This window comes from Heliangelus exortis, chromosome 1 (assembly GCF_036169615.1).
Source record: "Heliangelus exortis chromosome 1, bHelExo1.hap1, whole genome shotgun sequence".
Lineage (NCBI taxonomy): Eukaryota > Metazoa > Chordata > Aves > Apodiformes > Trochilidae > Heliangelus > Heliangelus exortis.
Window position 1 is genome coordinate 182,803,009 of NC_092422.1, and position 15,347 is coordinate 182,818,355.

General features: G+C 38.9%; 1 protein-coding gene across 2 annotated transcripts in view; it reads right to left on the reverse strand.

The window, feature by feature from the left end:
* Positions 1-15,347, reverse strand: part of SLC2A13 (solute carrier family 2 member 13) — a 149,890-nt gene that overhangs the window by 128,344 nt on the left and 6,199 nt on the right. The gene's annotated exons all lie outside the window — the stretch shown is intronic.

Here is a 15,347-nt window from a genome sequence, read left to right on the forward strand (position 1 = left end):
TCAGATGAAAGTAACTACTTATAGGTGTTAGAACCATTTTAACCAGAGAGTCCTATTCAACATCAGCCTCAACATTAGTACTATAAATAGAACACCTAATTTTGCAAAGATAATTTTTAAAACAAATAATTTCTTCTAGCCAAAATTATTTTAAGAATATTCAAGATTACACAAGTCCAAAAGCATGTAAAGAGAGAATTTATTTTGAGTGGAAAAGTCTGAAGGAGAGAGTGGATTTTTAATTAAGCATAAATCAAGCTAAACATCTACAATATTTGAATAAATAATCCTCATAACTGGCCAAAGCATAAGAGCAAATGTTAGACTACAGTTTACACTTCCCAGCAACCCAGAATTAGTTACCCATGTTCAGTTTTTCTTTATGGCCAGCATATATATTCCTTTTAATCCAGGCTGTCAAACACACAGTCAGACTGTCCCCACTCAGCTGTCCTAGTTCCTGGGTATCCCACTGAGGGACCTCCTTCTCACTGTGTGCCATAATGGGAACCTGTGCCAGTAGTTCCAGAAACCAGGAATGTTTAAAACAAGCTAGTCCCTTCATGCTGCCCAAATGTATCAACAAATGTAGCTTTAAGATTTACCCTGTTTCAGATTATTTAAAAAGCATCATAAAAATATAGTAACTGAAACGGTAATTAATCAAGCTGGCTCTTCTTCAACATATATGAACAAAGTGATTGGTTGCTAACCTACACCTCCATTTTCAATAAACAGAACAGTTAAAAATTCTTTTGTTGCGTCACCTATGTAGCTATCAATTCATAGTAAACAACTTTCAACACTGAAATGGATTTTTTCCTTTTTCTAAAGGGAAACTGACAGAAGCAGATGGATTATTTCTGGAATAGCATATATAGGAAAGCCTAAATAGGAAAAACTCTATCAAGAAGTAGGTGTGTGTGCAGGCAGGCATGCAGGGGATGGAGTATCACTAATTTTCAATCTTTATTTTGCTACAACTCTGTCTACTTGAAAGATGCCAGGTACTGGGAAGTGCATTTCTGAACCATTGTAACAATACAAGATGAACAACCTATCAGTCCTAAAAGTGACTAACAGCTCCTAAAAGCAACTAGTAAAATGTCCTAAATTATATTGTTTCTGAGTTAATTTTGATGAAGCATTATTTGAAAATATTCTGTGTGCTTATAAGCCAAAGATCATTCATTGTGAGTGAAGGAACCTAAATTTTTATACAACTCAGTGCAACCTGTATTTTTAACATGTTGCAAAAGCTTCTCATTTCAGAAAATACAAGTGTTTTATAATTTTCAGGTGAAAGAAAAGTAAATACAACATAGTAGCTTTCTTTATGACATCTTGCATAAGCACATAAGAGAAGCATTATTAATCTACTTCAAAAGTGAAGTTTTAGTTCAAATAAGTAACAATGGATATAAGGAGTGCTTTGCTATAGGTATTCTTTAGCACACGCAGACTATGCACAATACACACTTCACTGAAGGAAAACAGAGAGATGAACCTGGCCAAGTCCTGAGACAGTCACAGCCAAAGACAAGGAATTGTTTCCCCAGGCAGGGGCACCTTCCCTTCCAGGAAGGCAGCAGGTCACGATGTGTTTCTGTCTCAGCTGCTCACTCTGTTGACCATTCAAAGCTTCTGAGAGGGTGGCTGACGTGGCCTTGGCATGAGATGTCATCAAACCCTGACTGAACAGCTGAGGAGCAGTGGCCATCCAGCAATTCTGCTGACTCAGCCAAACAGCAACTTCCAGCAGAGAAGCCTGGGTTTATAATGACCCAGAAAGAAGCATGGGTTTATAATGACCCAGAAAGATCTGGCAGGATTCATCTGCATAACCAATCATATATGCTGGAAAACCAGCACTATGAACACCATATAATCTTTACATGAGTAAAAAACCGCCATAATCCCACATCAAAAAAATTCAGGACGACTGTTGAAGGCTTCAAGGATCAGCAAAGATTTTCTGTGCAGAGAAGTTTCATTTTCAGAGGACAAGAAAATTATTTGAAATCTGCACATAAAATGAATATTCCTTTCCAACTTTCCATTTTTGTTTATAAACCATTTTTGCTTTCCTAGTTCTATTACAGTAGTGTTTTACTCAACCTACAGCAATCCTAAAAAAAGTGGTAACTAAACAAACAGAAATGAGCTTTAGAAGCTGAACTACAGCTCAACTAAAAGCATGCCTTGACCTTTCACCTGAAAGGTCTCTTCAACTAAGAAGGAACTTGGTTTTAACAGTGCCTCTTCCTACAAATGCAACTATTAAAACAGTTAAACTGTTTTCTGTAACCTACTCTTTGTTTCATTGAGTTAACCAGAAGTCCAGAAGCTGACACCAGACACGCAGAAAGATAAGCACAAGAATGCATTTCCTTACCTATCACTTACCACTAATTTAAAAAAGAAAACCAAAAAACCCAAAAAAACCCAACAAAACAAACAAAAAGCAGCAAAACACCAACTAATCTAGAGAGACTAATCTCATAGCAAACTTAGTGTTTTAGAGAAAAATTATGGAGTGACATTGAATGTGTTCATTTGCTATTCTGTAAAACCAATCATAAAAATACTGTCTGTCTAGCTTACATTCCCAATAATTTTGTGCTGGCAGTGGGTAAATACTCTGCAACCATCAATGCAGAAAACTGTATTTTGATATGAATCACTACACACTCGGTTACCCACTTGTACAAGAAACAGCATGATTTGTAGGAAGACAGGTAGCAGTTATATGGTTTTATAACTATTGCTCTAAAAAATAAGCAAGAATCCTGTAAGCTTTTTACAGCCTAAGGCTTGATTTAAAAATAATAATTTTCAGTTATAACATTATAATGCAAGTAGCACTGATGACAGTAATGTAACTAAAATTATAATGAAAATGAGTCACAGTGACTGCTCAGTTTCCTTCTATACCAGAGGTTTCATATACAAACAAAATTGTGTCTAATAACACAGGGATCCATCTAGAGATAATAAAAATTTTGACCATATAGGAAAATAAATGGTGTCTATATTTGTAGTAATGGAGGTAGGGGTGTGTGTGATGAAAATAATTATAGCACTTGTTCCTCAAGACACCTTCCATGCCACGCACATTTTGCATGGTAGGAAGAGCGAGGGTGTTCCCAGTGGGCACGAGTTAAGTCAACATCATGAGTCTATAGTCCAAATACTGCACATTTATTTGCATTAGGAGCAGCAGCTCAGCCTAAATGTTTAGCTCCTATGAAAATTCTCACCATGGTCCACTCCTTCCCCACTACCATTTCAATAACAGCTGCTTGGTGCTAGTGACATGTAAGTGTAACAGGAGAACATCCTATAGAGGAATCCAAACTAAGGATCTCCCATGAAGAGTGGTTGTCTCAGAAAAGGTTTTGACTATTAAGACAAGGATCTTGGCACTAGACTGACCTTAGTAGAGGGACAAACCAGTGCTGAACTTCTTCAGGCCACATAGGTTTACCTATAGAAATGATCTCTACTAGTCTAGATCAGCAGTCACAAGCTGCAGGACTCATGGTGTCAAGATCTCAAGTGATACAAGGGTACTTCAACTCATTTCAGTGTTGCTTATACTAACAAAAAGTGAAGAATGAGGCTGCTGCATTTGTGGAAAAAAAAAAAAAAGACAGTAACTGTCAAGTGCTAAAGGGAAGAAATGAATAGATCAACATCTAAGAGACAAAAAGCTGAGGAAAGTCTCAGCTAACCAGGTGTGGGTGGATACTGCAGATGGGCAGAAACAACAGCTAAATTTTATGAGGGAAGCAGCTTACCAATCAGATTCCTAAAAACAAGGCTGCAAATCCCAGTACCTCAGGGAAGAGACCAGTAGAGGACAAAAGATCCCAGGAAAACCTGAGAGGTTTCAGCTTTAGACAGCTTGAAGTCCTCGATGCATTGTACCAGACAGCCATCTTCCAAACATGTAATTCTGCTAACAGGGCTGCTTTATTCCAACTTTTACTTTGTAGATCTGCTTATTAATAAAAGTGCTCAGAGCAAATGGATGTGAGAACTGCAGATCACAGGAGCACAGCTCCCGAGGCCTTCCCACAGCAGCTTCTTCCTGCCCTGTTTTCGTTTTCCAGGCGTGTTAGCAGGGGAGCATTATTCAGGAAGAGCTGCAGGTCAGACTGGAGTGAAAGCTGAGCAAATATTCCAGTGTTCTCAGTAAATCTTGTTAATTGTTACAAGACCCTGGTACTTCCAGACAACCTAAAAATTAAAAGGAAATAAAGATGGGTATCTAAAATGCTTTCTGTAACTCAGAGCATCGCACTGATTCTCTCATCTGGCAGTCTGCTGGGTTGGCCCTACTCAGTAAGAGAACAGTGAAAACTTTAAGAAACTTTAAGCAGAATTAGGAGTTGGCATTTAGAGCGGCATTATCTGCCAGTCCCATTCTAATTAAAATAGATGCAGCAAATATCCTTGTTAAGATCAGGTTTTCCTGTGACTTACACTGTGCAAATTGCAATAAATCATTGTAAGTCATGACTAACCAGGCAATGTAATGTTCTGCTGCTCCAGTTTGCTGTCCCCCAGCCTCTAAGTGCCCCAGCTTTTTTGTACTCTGAGGAACAGCTCCTGTTAATTTAACTCTTTCATGTCTACTTCCAGTAAGAAGTGGATTCTGTTACTGAAACAATGTTTCACAGTTAAAATGAAGCTAAGTTCTCTTTTCAAGTGACAAGACATTCTCATGTCAAGTTCAAGCTTTAAGTGAGAAGATTCATGCACAAGCTAACACCAATAAAACCAACCAAATTCAGGAGCTCTCTGAAGTACAAACTTTGCAAGTTCTGCACTTACAGAATTACTTCAGTTTTACAGAGGAAAATTATGAAGAAATGTTCATATTTGAGGAAAAATGAAAATGATAAATGAAAATCCACCAGAGCAGAGACGGAGCTCTGAATCCTCACAGGACTCTGGTCCAAAGAAGCCCTATAAAATAATTACTGTCTCCCATCTTGGTTTTCCCTATAATCTGGTCACATTTCACCTGATCTTTTAATTAAGTTTTCATAAAGCAAGATCTAATTGAAACAAAAAATTACAGTAAAACCTAACTACATATAATTGAATTTTTACTCAAAAGTAAAAACAACTACTTTTATTTACATTTTAAAAACATCTGTGGTCTACATCCTCTTCCTTATTTACGAAAGAAAAAAAAAAAAAAAGGTAGGGACTGCTGACAATACTGCAGGAGGGCAGCATCAGGAGGCAGAATTAATTACCCACTGGAGAAAAATCATTAAACTGAGCACTAACAGAGTAACTGTGAGAAGGAAAGAAACCAATTGTGATAGCTTGTAATAAAGCTCTAGGAACGAGCAACAAAGCACGGAATAGCTCATAAGTGACTGGATTTCTAAATTACTCATCACCCACTCCTACCTGCCCAGTTAGTACTGTTTGTTCTTTGTATGCAGTAAAAAATAATAAAAATGCCATATTTTCCCAGTAAAATTTTACAGTTCACCACAAAGCACACACGTTGATGACAAGTTTATGTGTAAATGAGGTTGGTAAGAAGCCTCTATTCTAGCAAAAAGCTGGTCATCCAAAGACAACCTCCTCAATAGCAGAATCCCCTTCCTTAATAACTCCTGTGACTTAATCCAGCGAGAAAAACTTCCCAGAGGCTGTGCTTCCAACGTAGTTGTGCTTGCAGCAATTAAAATGTCTGTCACTTATTATCTTCAGGTGCAGCATGATCCACCTTTCAAATAATGTCAAGTTCACATCCACACTCATCTACTCAATCTGAAGTTAAAGTTATATTGTTTTTCTTAGTTTCAAGGACTATTTAACTGCTAAAACAGACCCTCTGAGTTGTGTTTCAGTAAACCATATCAGAAAATCAAGCTTAGGCATAGTTAGTGATATAGCATATTAGATTACATTCTGAAAGTTAAGCCTACATTACGTGCATCTTAAAAATGTTTTATAAAGTTGGCTTGATTTCAGTTAATCTTATTTTTCTGTGCAATTATAAGTATGTGATCATTTGTATACATGCACCTATTACATGTATACACAGTTTGTGCTTCCACAGTTAAGCAGAATTAGCTGCAATTACCAAGCCAAATGGAAATGATCCAACAGCATTAATTGTATTTTGTAACAAATAATTTACCAGCATTTCAATAAGATTTGAACATCAGGCTTCCCAAAGTCCAGGCTTCTCTAACTAGAACAACCAACAGTACTGCCCATCTAAAGGCCAAACACACAGCAAGGAGGGAAGAGAGATCTAACTGTAGAAGAAATTGCCCAAGATACTGAAAATCAGACTAGGAAGTCACTCACAGAAATTGTAGTGTTGAACAGGTAATGACTGATAGAATTAAAGATTATTATTTGTTTTTAATAAGCCCAAGAATGCCTTTCAAAAATGCAGGCAAACATCAGTCCCATCTTACAGAAGGAAGAATGGAGGCGTAAAAATAGCAGTCACTTGAAGTGTCCAGGAAGTGACAAACCAAAGTGACAGATTACACAAGTTACAGACTGGTTTTGTATTTACATAGCAAAAGATGGTGCATCAGACATTTGGGGTCTCACAGGGTGAAAGGCCTTAAAACAGTACAACGGCCATTTCCTTATTGCAGTATTTAACATTAAAAAGTCTGAGTGGCGAAGTAAAACAATCCATGCATTTATTTATCTTACTTTAACACAAGGCTTATTGTAATTCAGCCTTGAGACTATAAAATTGCATGACACAAAAAACTTCATTCTGTGGCAAGATCAGTTCAAAGCTATGTGTCTCTAGCTCTTGTATCAAAATTTTTCCTTTCTCTTGCAACAGCATCCTTGCTACTATTGCTTCTACAGCACACAAGCATACTGTATGGGTCCCAGCTCCTAGGACAATAATTCAAGCTGGTACTTGCATTTGCAAAATTTTCAGTGCCTTAGAAAACCGATGGCTTAGAGATCCTGTTAACAGGATGAATCTGCACAGTACAGAAAACACAGAGCAATTGTAAAAGTGAAATGCAGCAGATCAAACACTTCTCGGTTTATTATTGCTCCAGGGATGTATGTATTTTAGTGACTGATAAGGTGTGACAAATAGAAATCCAAACCAAAGAACACACAGAGCAACTGTGAAAAGGAGACACAGTAAATTAAACACTTCTCAGCCTATTACTGCTTTAGGGATACATGTATTTCAGTGCTGATAATGTATGACAAATATAAATCCAAATGAACAGCATCATACACTGTTTCTGGATGATTCAGCTGTATTGGGAACACATTTGTACAGGGCTGAGAAGCATACACCCAGGCATTTTTATGTTTTACTACAACTAACAATAATTTGCTTTAAGCAAGAAACTTAAGTACTGCTGTCAACAAAGTATCACAAAAGATGAATATAAGCATTCATGAAGAAATATGAGATGCGTCATCTTCAAGTATCAGCATAGAACGCTTACAAACCTTCCTAACAAATCCAGCTATGTTTTTCAGTTATAGCTCAGTATGACATCCATATCTACCTTACAATTTTGTATGAGCCTACAATTACCTAATAAACAGACTCTTGTATCTCTTGTAAAGTACCGTAATAATTAGTAGTTTATCACAGTCATGAGGTAAATAAATTAATGTTGCTGGAATGTCAGTGGAATCAAACTGACTTAAAACTGGTGAGAGTGACAAGTCAGGCCTCCTGAAGTTCTCTCTTACTCACTGCCACAGTACAGACAAGAACTAGTTACCCTTTGCTGCTACTAGACCATACAAATTCACATTATCTAAGCCAAGAAAGATACATCCCTACTTGATAACAATTCAATGAAGAAGAAAGAATTGAGCCAAGGACTATATATTCCCACTAGATAAAAAAAAAGTAAAGAAGCAGGAACAGCAGGTCCATACTTCAAATTGAACCTTCTCCTGTCCAGAGCACAGCTATGGAATCCATTCCAAACACACTAATCCTGAAAATGTCCACAACTGGTTTACAGTACCCTTTTGTATAGCCACCTTCAATCACATTTCTCCTCACCACAGAAATACAAACTCCTAATTAAAATATCCACTCATATAATTTTATTTCATAACACAATTCTTCCTGTGTATGTACACACACAGTTCTCCAGATACCTGAATTCCAGCTCCCCCAAAATGACTGCCTAGGAGGCCTGGATCAGACATTCCTTCTAACCAACATGGGCCAGAACAGGCTGGTGTGACAGATAAGTTACTGAGGTTCCAGTAGTGCTGCTTTAGCACTCACACTTCCTCCTCCTTTGTACCAGTGCAAGGAGTGTGGTTTCCCTGTATCCCAGTCGAAATGAAGTTTCCTCATAGGGGAAACCTGGGGATAAGAAGTCACACAAATGGAAAAACTGAACAGTTTGACTGTAACAAAGTGGTCCATAAGAAGTCCCCATCACACCTAGCATGCACAGTCTCAGTTCATGTATCCCTCTCTAGGAAGAAAAGCAGAATTAATACAAACAGTTGAGAAAGCAGGCTAACAGGCAGGCCCTCATCCCACCAGCACACAGTCATAGGGAGCTATGCCTCAGCAACCAACAGTCACAATGCAGACTCATGCAGGAAAGATACAAGGGAGTGTATGACTGTGAGCAGAGGCTCTATTAGCCAGCCAGAAACAGGTTAAGATTCTAGGTAAGGAAAACCAGAAAAAAAAACCACTCAGTCCCTTTAATTTTCACCATTACAGGGTGAATTACTGAAAATTAACTTCTGAATAGACTAAATGTAAATACTCTAAGCAGGTGGCACAAATCTTCTAAAGATACAATGTACCTATTACAGAGGAGACCGATCTGCTGGTCTTCAGCTATGAGGAAAAACCTTCCCCGCACTGCTGCGCCTGTAAGCTCAGAGCACTGTTTCCTTCTGTGCAAGAGAGCACTCCACATCTAGGAGGATAATGATAAATCGCCCAGATAGTACTTGGGTGTCAGGCAAAGCAATTAACTTTGAATCAAGGAGAGGCCCTGCAGGCACTCAACAGACAGCTTTTGACTCCAGGGAAGGAAGATTCAAAAATAATTTGGTGATAGGGAGAATCAAAGACGCACAGGCTGCGTCTTTCCTCGCTTTAAAAACACCATCAGCAGACACAAAAGAAAGCAAAATAACGACGGAGCTTGACCTAAAATTTATTCTTTGAAACTACATCTTTTTCAGAAGCACACACACTGTTGAATATGGTAGTATTTTCTTCACCCTACCTAGTAAAACTGAAGACTAGGATCAGGAGAGGAGGGAAGGCCTAAAACTGCAGCACAGTAGGTTTTACAGAGGTAATCACATAGAGCATACAGGTCTGGACAGCTATTGGGCCCTGCCCCAAAGTTAGATCTTAAGATAAATAGTACTTTTTTGCCCAAGGTTTCAAAAAATTTAATAGAGTACATTCTGACAACTCACTACATGAGAAGCTGACATTATTTGTGTAATGTGCTACTCAAATTGTGCTCACATTTCTGCTATATGCACCAATGATTTTTCCAGAAACATGCCAGTCAATCATTACAAAAGAAAGGACCTATACTCTGTGATTTATTTATCTTCCTTCCCAAGAACTATATACAGCACAAAACCTGATCTTGGTACTCAGCTCAATACACTACTACAGCAATCGAATTCCTGTGCTAAAACATCATAAATGCCTATGTACAATATTTTGTCTTCTCCACCCCTTCCTTTAAAATCTTGAAACTGTCCAGTGGCTCTGGCTTTCCAAGCTGCTCCAATGCAAATTGGACTGGTGAAGTCCCCAGCACCCAGGATTAATACAAGAGCAGGGAGTCTGAAGCAAAAGACTGAACTCCATAGTGACAAACCAAACTTACATCTTTTCCTCAGGCAGATTCCCCACTCCTGTGCGGACTCATCTAACTACTGACCTCAATAGTCCAATAATCAAGGACTTGTGAACAAACAAAAAAGGTCACACAGGCAAACATTTGCTGAAGTACATACTTAAGTACACACAGCTTTGGTCCTAAACAGTACTTTGGTACTTCCTCCATGCTCACTGTGCTCTATTTCATCTATGAGCAGAGTAGATGCTTTTCCTCAGATGTTTGATTCTCCTCAGGATCCATCTTAGCTCCAACCAACAACTCTAAAAAAATTAACCTCCCAAATCAAGACAGCAAACACGTAGTAGCAAGTCCCTTTGATTTCATCTCCTTAACCTCACAGATAAACCAAAACTTCCTAGTTGGGCAGCTACAAACAGAAAATGAAGTTCAAAATAAACAGGCAGATCAAGTCCTACTACAGGTAGGAATAACAAGTATAACACATTGACCTGAACCTTAATCACACCAAAAAATACCATAAGAAGCAGTGTTTCTCTCCTACAACCACGTTACCAAGTAGATTCCAAAGGAGTACTAGTTCTGACTTTAGGCATCTGACTTTGAGATCCTGACAGACCACACTCCATCAACTGCACTAAAACTTAGGCTGCCAACTCTCCCCATTTCCAAATGCACTCCAGTTAGCTGTTCAAACAAGCAGCAAAAATATTCAAATATTCCCTACCTCCAACACATCATGAGCAGGCTCTATGCATCAATTCTTTCTAGATCTCTGAAGAGTCTCCAGCCTTACTGTCATAGCTTTCATCAATATGTTTAGTTATCTACCACTTTTCCTACAAAAAGTTGAGGAATAAGTGATTTTAAAGTAAATTTATTAACTTCAGTGCATAGCTTTTGATTCCAACTGTCTTTGGGCACCCTTAAGATAGTATCAAGTTTTTTTCTTCCATAATTCCCTGATATTTTTTTACTGTTGAATGGTGAAATGTGAAGCCTACACACTACAACTGCCAGTTCAGCAGCACAAGAGAAAACTGCAACATGCTCAGAAGGTAGTTGTCTTCAGCATTAGGATCATCTAACCCTTCCTTAAAGAAATTAAAGGATCCTGACTGCCCATCCATTTCTGAATGTGAAGCTGACAAGAAAATAAAAAACGGTATTTTCTCCAGGTTAAGTACTGCCAGTTTTTCCACATTTAAGAGCTGTGAAAAAGCAATGGGCCATACTTTTTGAAGCTTTCATAATACTGGTTAAAAAACCAACAGTATCACAGATAACCACCAAGTACTGCAGCACTATTACATGCTTTGGACAAGAATAAATGTCATTTCAGGAGAGGAAAACCAGAGGGATGGGAACAGGAGCACCCTGTTTCCACCTGCTTGCTGGTAAGATCTTTTTTTGAAGGCTGAACTGCATCTCAGGCCACAGGAACAGGAGAGCACTAATCCTCCTTCCTTTCTCTTCCCCTGGGCACAGCAGCTCTGCCCTGGCACTGCAGTAGGGAAAGGGAAATACCTCAAGCTCTGCTCCCCTCCCACCTTTCAAAGTGGGACAGCTGCCACAGCAGGACCTGGCTGAACTGCAGAACTGTTCAGAGCAGGGCATGAATCAAGATAACTACCATCATTTTCAAATACTACCAATATGTAACTGTTTTTTTTCTGTTAGATTGCAATAAACGTGATTGATAGCCTTTGAGTGATGGCCTTTGAGCCTGCTCTGATAGTAATGTATCAGATGTAACAAGATCAAGTAATTTAATGACACTCATTTAAGGTAATCTTCATGTTTTTTATGACTGTCAGCATGAAGAAGACAGTCAGATGGGAAAAAAACAGCAAGTTAAAAAAATTAATAAAAAAAAATTCCCGCCCCCAAATCCTACATCCACCTATTCATTAGGGGTGCCATCAGTTCAAGATGGATTTAAATTTCAGATTGTTGGTGCCTTCAAATAGGCCTTAGTTCAAAGGTCTTATCTGGTGAACCAAGAGTAGGAGTGCTGAAACTACAAAAATGTGCCTGGAAAACTATCAGAAGTTACTAAGCAAGATAGGTTGTTCAAGGCTTTCTTTTGTTCTATGCTGTTGTTCTCACACAACAAATATTTGAAAGAAGGAACAAGAAAGAATTTCTTATGAACAATCAGAAAATAACAACCTTCTCCCACTGGCATGTGACAGTGATCAGTAAGTACATGTTTCTTTCAAAATGCTGCTCACTGAAACACATTCTCAGTTTACAAAACCAAATGGCCCACAGCACGGGCAATACAATGTCTGTAACACCAGACAGGTTGTTCTGCTCCTTGGAATGCATTTCCCTGGGCTTCCCAAGCGTATTTCTTAATAATTCCTTCCAGCTGCTGGAAAATAATCTTCTTTTTCCAAAGTCACTATGTCCAGAAGCACATTAAAACCTCAGTTGGTTTTTCTTCCCTGAAACCTTGCAAGAGAAGCAACAGTGGGGGAAACCTTGCACACAGGGCTCCTGAGCAAAATAAAAGGGAAATAGGACTGCTGTTACTCTTGTTTCTACCCAAGACAGAAAAGGTTAGCCTGCAGAAACTCCCACATCTGGGAAAAGGCTGGAAAACTCTTGCCTTAGGGCTCTCGGGTATGGTATAGGTTTCTAAAAATACTTAACTTTCTCTAGGCTATGAAAGTATGGGCAGTTGTCAGATGAATCTAATTTTGGATACAGCTTTTTGTTTACACAGAAGCTACTCCATAATTTTTGGCATCTTCCGATTCTGTGTCTATCATTTGGAGATCAACAATCACTTCTTTACTGCCTCAGAGACAACTGAACATGCAGCTGTATGTGCTTGTCTGACTGCTGGTTAGATTAGAAAATCCTTCAGTGCTACCAGTTGGCATGAAAGCTGTGAAAAAACAGACCTCCCCAAAAACATGGTGCTAAAAAGAAACCAGAAAGTTCTAGATCAGAAGTCTGACACAACTGCCTCCCAGGAAAACTCCACTTCTGCCTTAAAATCATTCAGTATTGCAGAGAGCCTGTCAGCTGTGTGCTTAAAGCATCAGGTATCATTGGGGTTTTCTACACTGCCTGGAAAATGTTTTTGCCTTGAAACTGCCTCATCACTCAGGAGCAGAAGTAGAACAACCTCACTGATGTAAAATGCTCACTAGCAAAGGACAAGCCCCAAGGCTGGTGCCAGGTGCTTCTGGAAAATACCAGCTCTAATGAGAACCAAGAAGCCTTTTAGATTAGCCACAGAGGGCAAGTCTCCTGAGAAATGCTCCCATGATGAACTACACTGGAAAAATGAGGAGGGGGGGGAGGACAGATCAAGTAGAGAAGCGAGGGTGACAGCTCCTGAATATAGACAACTTGAAGAGTGGGGAGAAGACCCCTGAGGGACAACCAAAGGACAAGCCCAAGGTAAAAAGTTGCATTTGGGGTTTTTTGTGTGTTGTTTTTGTTTTTAAATCCACACAACTTTCAATGCCTGAGCCCACTAACACAACTGTCACACAAGTTCAGACAAAGCTGAACTTGCAGGAACATCAACCCAGGAGCAATCCCTAGGGCATGCATGGGACTGCAGAATGAGGACTCACTGCCTGAAGGGACATGATGAGGAAGTCTGTCCCCATCTGCAAAAGCAGCAGGCACCCTTGTTATTCAGGCAAATAAGAGATTGAACCAAAGGGGAGGCATGGACACATTGGCTAATAACATGGCATGGCACAGCCCACCCACAGCCAGCCAGACCGTGGAGGTCTCTGGGGCCACCTCGTGATGTTTCACCTACACAGCCAGCATGTCTGCTGGGGACTTGTGAAGGAAGGGAAAAAGCTAAAAAACGAGCTAAAAAACCCAATGTTGGTGGCTGGGTTCATAAACAGTCAAAACGGAAAAACACCTATGAATAATTCACCTTCAGAAAGGCATTTGCTTTGAATAAATTCTTAATAAAATCACATGTCTAAAACTTCCAAAAAATCAGAAAATCAGGAATGGAAAGAACAGGAAAGTGTGTTTTTTAAAGCTTCATTTTGGCAATTATTGTAAGCAAAATACATTTTAGAAAATCTTTCATTCAAGTTGCATTCTAAGACTTACAGAAAGATGGCTTAGCTAAAGCATTGAAATGACTACACACCCATCCAGAGCTGTGTTGCACAGCTTGTTGTTGCCTCTACATAATATTTAGTAACTGTTTCCCTTGTCCACAGGCATAATCTTTGCAAAAATAAAACCCAAGGTAGAACTCTGCTCCCCTGATTTTCAGTGGTTGCCTGTTTAGACTTTCTGCAGCTCCAGTGACTGTCCCAGCCAAAGCAGCCTCTTCACAAACTTCACACCAGAAACACTGACTGTACAGGTCAGATTTGAAAACTCCATTATTCACCAATAAAGAACTGTAAAAAAAATTTGCAAAAACAAAAAAAAAAAGCTAGCCAACAGGCCCTCTACACCTTTGTGGCACCAGCATGGAACACAGCCACAGCCATCAAGTTGAGTTCAGCCATCTTAAGCAGAAATCATCAGTTTTCAGGAATTCCATAAAATATGCCACCCAGTAGCTTACTGTACTTTCATGGAACAATTCTGAAGATTCCTAAAATGCTACATTTTAAAAGACCATAATGTGTTTAGAAACATAGTATATTCTATAAAAACCCACTTAATTATCTTGAAGTCTACCAAGGTAAGGAAAAAAAAGAACTTTTTAAAAATGCTTCTTTTCAGCATCTACTTTCAGTGGTTTTAATTTTTTCATTGCTTTTCCTGATAAAAGAGGCAAAATCCATACTAGTACCCTCAGAATAAAAATATAAATGCATATTTTGAAAATGCACAGCAGAAGACAGCACCTTGCACTTGGAATCTGCTGCCTAGACTGTCCTTGTGCCTCTGCTAATAGAACTGGTATAAGCTTCAGCCAAACAAATCACTCCAAGGTGAGAGTTCCAGCTGAACGATTTGTTATCTTGAACATCATACTAAGTGGATGCCACTGGTCTCTTGTTCCTTCAGCAAACAAAGCGTTTGGAAAAAAAAAGGCCACCTATGGTGCTCATATGAATTTTTCAAGATAGGTAAGGAAATGCTTAACACTGCAAGCTTCCTAAAATTGCCCTTTTCTAAGGAGTAAGAGGATCACAAAACCTTCAATTTCTTACAAACAAAATTACTTCAACTACAACAGGAATTAGGTTTTGATAAAGCAGTTTGACCAAGTACAGGAAAAACAATTTTACAAGATTCCCATGTTTAAGGACTGAAAATCAATTTCAAGGCTTACGAACTGTGGGAACTTTGTTTTAAAGTTAAACAAAAACAGCAACAAGCCCAAAAAAAAGATTTAAAAAATTAAAGGAAACCTTTCCCAGAAGAACTGGAAACCTTTTCCAAGTTTCTAGAAGAAAAGTCCGAACAATCTCTTAGAGAGAACTGTGTGCTTAATACTGTTCTGAAGTGGTCACTGAGTATTTGCCAAAGGTAGCAATA